This window comes from Ictidomys tridecemlineatus, chromosome 4 (genome assembly GCF_052094955.1).
Source record: "Ictidomys tridecemlineatus isolate mIctTri1 chromosome 4, mIctTri1.hap1, whole genome shotgun sequence".
NCBI classification, from domain to species: Eukaryota; Metazoa; Chordata; class Mammalia; order Rodentia; family Sciuridae; genus Ictidomys; species Ictidomys tridecemlineatus.
Window position 1 is genome coordinate 12,324,265 of NC_135480.1, and position 5,044 is coordinate 12,329,308.

Here is a 5,044-nt window from a genome sequence, read left to right on the forward strand (position 1 = left end):
TCCGTGGTGTATCATGGGAATAGGAGGCAGTGTACCAACAGCATTGGAGTTAAGATGTGCATCCGGGTTAAACGCTGCCTTGCAGCAAGAGGCAGGGAGCCCGGGCTTGAGCTCCAAGGGCCCTCACTTTGTCTCTGTGATGCATGTTCTGTTTTTGGTAACAAGCCCTAATAGAACGCCTCAGAACCAGGAATCCCCCAGACACTGTACTAGTTAGGGTTTCTTCTACCTGATTTGGGCATATTTATTGGCATATAATGGGTCCTGATAGCCGATCATTCTGTGCATCTCATTAAAGATCACATGCAAATCCCTAGTCTCATTGTTCTCAGCGGTGATTACAGGCTGGCACAAACCTTTGAGCAACTCCACACACCCCTGGCTCCAAAGCAGCACTGTTCATCAGTATGCTCATGCAGTGACTGAGGGTCAGTGCCTTGGGGAAACCACAGCAAAATAGCTTAGGACAATTTTAAGTCTGCTGAAATTTACCCCAATGACACAAGCTACATATATCAATAGAACAAAATCAAGCAGATTGTGGTCAAATCATCTTTGCATCTGGTTTCTGATATTTACCACTACAATTTTGAAATTTTTCTGTGTTGCTGCATCTATCAGTAGTTTTTTATTGTTTAGTAGTATTTCATAATATGAGCATTTTATAGTCTTTATCCTTTACCTGTTGATGGACATTTGAGCTGTTTTTTTTTTTTTGCTATTATGAGTAAAGTCACTATGAATATTAATGTGTAATCTTTTTGTTAATATACTGTATGTTCTTGTTTCTTGAATTATTACATGGAACAAGATGACATCACAAGATAAACATTTATTTAATGTCTCGATAAATTATCAAACTATTTTTTCAGTGATTCTCATTTTACATTACTACCAAACATGTAAGACAGTTCTATTTGTTCAACATCCTTACTAATCTTTGCTATTTTTAATTTTAGTCAGTCCAGTGCATGTGAATGGCACTTATTTTAATTTGCTTTTCTTTTATAAATAATGACATTGAGCATCTTCTCATATGGTTATTGGCCATTTGCATATATTCTGACTCTTTAAACAATGTTTGATTGTGTTTATGTTGCATATTTACGTATGGATTCTCCCTCTCTCTCCCTACCTTTTGCAAGGTCCTTTTTATCTCCTTGTCTGTCTCCTATCAAAACATGCTTAGGACTTATTGATTCTTGAATGTAAGGATTTATGTCTATCATAATTTCTGAAAATACTCAACCATGTATTTTAAAGTATTTTTTAAAATTCTGTAACCTCTCTGTTCTCTTTCAGGTACTACACTTTAATGTGTGTTAGATGCTTTTATCTCTCTTTCACAATTGAAAATATTTTTTTGCTGGATGGTGTTTTCACATGAAATGTTAATTTTCAGCTCCATTAGACTTCCATGAGTGAAGCCTAGAGATGAAATTTCTAAGTCTTGAAAAATAACAGAAAAATGCAGTAACATCTTTTTTTTGTTAAAATTTCAAAAAAATACAATATTAGGGGTTTTGCGAACAGTTGCAGAATTTTTTGACTATATTTCGTGTATTTTTTCTAAAACATATACATTTATCTTTTCAGATTTTTCTCTAATGAGAATGAATTGTTATACACATAAATAATACCATACATTCATTGAGCAATATTTCCAAAGAAGAGAAAATGGATCTGGAACGTTAGTCAAATATTGGCCTATGGAGTTTTAGTAGTGACAATTATACCAAATTTAGGAGCTGGTCTGCATCCTTTCCATGATTATCTAAGAGACCATGTATGAAGTGTCGAAATATATATCCTTTCAATGGGTAAAGTTGAGTCACATGACATTTGTACGTATGTGTGGGTGTGTGTGTGTGTGCACGTGTGTGTGAAATCACAGCATGTTCATAATCAGTGTTTCTTCAATACATGTGAAGAAATAATTAAAATAAAAGTAAATACCTCTGGAATGTGAAGAGAGCTCTTAGTAGGTTTGCCATGCAGAATTCCCATGACTCATATTTAGTTCTGTAGGATTCTCTTTATGGGTGAGCACTAGAAGAAGGTTTGTGTTGGATTCAGTACCCTGTCTTAATGGAATGTGCATATCTTGGCTAGGAAATGTATCCTTTCCCCCAATTTTCTCTGAAATTTGCCCCTGGGAGATCAGGACGAGAGCATTTTGCTACAACAGAGTGAGGAAACACCTCAGCCCTGGACTTACCTTCTCTTGGCTAGATCACGTGGTCCTCCAAACAAGGTGGCCAATGTGTAACTTTCATTTCACCCTCACTCCCTGGGCTCACTCAGGGTGTGAACCGCCATGGGGTCTGCTGGTGCATGGCTGTTAACTGGGAAGGGGAGGAGGCATTTGAAACACTTCCCAGAATCATGAGTAATCACCAACTTCAATCTCTGTTTAGGTAGAGAATGGCCTAGAATAAATTATTAGTGGTCAGATGGGAGAAGGAGTGAGAGAACACTGATCTTGGGATATAGTCACCAATCTATTTTCTAAAGATTCTTTTGTCACATAACTTCCATAGTGTGGTATGTGCTATCCATTCTCATATGTCTTTTTAAGTTAACTGATCTAAAATATACTGAACATGGACTGTGCTTATTTTGTGGTAAGATAAGGAAACAATGGCATTGCAAATATCCTGAAGAACTATAGGTCATATTAAATAAATAAACGTTTCAATGGAAAAATTGTAATAGTTGAGTCAAAAGATTAAAAAAAAACAAAACCTAGGAATGGTAGTGTAATCTTGATACTAATTCAGTACTAAAAACACTTCACACAATCCCCATTAATTATACAGAGGCATTCATTTGCTCATGTATACATACACAGGTGTGAGTTTTGTGTGTGTGTGTGTGTGTGTGTGTGTGTGTGTAGTCTCCCCAATAGGCACATGTATGTTCCACCACAGATTTTGCTAGTGGTATCCACGTTATAACCCCAAACCCACTGTGCTGAGATTTCTGTTTCCATGCTCTGGGGACAAAAGACATAGGAATGTGTCTCAGTGTATTTATGAATCCATCTCATATTTTTTAATGGAGTAGTTCTTTCTCCTATTACTTTTCAAAATTCTGTAGACACTGCACAGATTGTTGGCTATACAATATTTCACAAAAATCACTTAGAAATTTTACAAGATCACTCAGTATTTTACAAACGTTTCAGACTTGGCTAAAAATTGCCCTACCCCTCTCCCTAGGTTCTTGCGAACACACTGGCTGGGTGGGGTGTTTCAACAGCGACACTATTAACACTTGGGGATAGATATTGCTTTGTTGGGGGAGGTGTCTGTATACTGCGGGATGTTTAGGAGCATCTCAATCCACTAGTTGCCAGTATTTCCTCCCAAATCCCTGTCTCCAGACATTGCCAAATGTTCCCTGGGAGGCAAAATTACTTCGAGTTGAGAATTGCTGAACTAGACTCAGCATTGCAGAGAGAAATTTGCAGTTCAGACAAGAAAAGAAAAGAATCCTCAGTGATAATGAGGATCCAGGTGGAATAACTGAGGATGCTATTGCTGTTGTTATTTGCAGGCTTTGGCTTGATTAGATTAGATTCTGAAGATCTTTATCAAGACTTATTGACTCCACCTAAAGCTGATGAATACTTAGCACTGCAAGGTATAGATTCTGTGAATGCCATCCATGAGACTCTGTTATAATATATTTTTACCACACAGATCATCACGATGGTAACCAAAGACAGGTTTATGGTAGGAATCTGCTACACATACCCTCCTCCTCATGCCTGTCACTAAATTTTACACATGCACACATGCATATGCACATGATTAGTATGTAGCTGCTCTTTATTTTATGGTTGCCCAGATTAGTTCTCAAAAGAGGAACCTGGTAGTGTTCATATTCCCTACATTCAGAGATTTATTTTAACTAGGGTTATCATCATTTCTAGGAAAAATCTAATACTTAGCTCTCAAACAGAAATATTTTTGTGATCTTTTATTTCACCTAGAAAGTTTGCTTTCTTTCTTGGCTGACAATTCATTCAAGTTTGAAGTCTCTGCACAGGTAGCTTGGATGAGCACCATCATGCCATCTGACACCAAGTCCAAGCCGAATTCCTTAGCTGAATGCTTCCAGGTCTTCCCTGCTTTTCTCAAGGAGAATCTGAGAAAAGATACTAGAATACAAAATGTGTATCATCAAAGCATAATATAGGACTGACAGTAAGAAATGTGTATTCAACTGCCACCTAAGGCATCCCTGCTGGACGAAGAGCAGCTATTCTGCAGCTGTTGAGACAGGAGGAAGGAAGGCTCTCTGCCGTCAATGTTTATTCACTTGATGTGGAACTTGGCTAAGCATGTTCCTGACTTTCTCAGGGGTGAGAACTAGAAACTAACTTTGCAACACACTGATGTTGGACTTTGTTTTTGATAATGTCTGTGTTCTTTAATAAACATGAGGTGCTCTGCAAGGTTCCTCTTTTGAAACCTAATCTGATTTGAACACCAGATGAATATATAAGATGATTTAGATCTTGTGAGCAGTTATGCCATTGCCCTCTTAGGGACTATTTCTCAACCAAACAAGGCACTTTTAATCTTTTGGGATATTTTCTAAATAGATTAAATAGATTTCTCTCTAAATCTAAATAGACAGAGGGTATCTAAAAAAGATTAATGCTTCATTCTCAAACCATAACCTGTTGTCAACCTCGGTCATTTAGAAATATATTCTTTGAATGAAGTGTTAAAAAATAGAACAATAGCTCAATTAAAACACCCCATTAGTCAGAGATTCCAGTTAAGATTCAGAGGGCTTTATTTGATTTTCTATATCTAAATTAGAACGTCTTTTCCATGTGAAAAAATTACTATGTATAAAGTAAAAATAAATGAAGGACTATTTCCAAATATCTAATATCCTAGAGGTCAAATGAGGGTTTCTTAAGAAATAATGACTTCTTTATTGAGTGCTTAGTAAGTACTAAGAGATGTTCTAAGCCTTTTTAAATGACCAACTTATTTCATCCTTACAACTTCTGTTTGAATTTGGT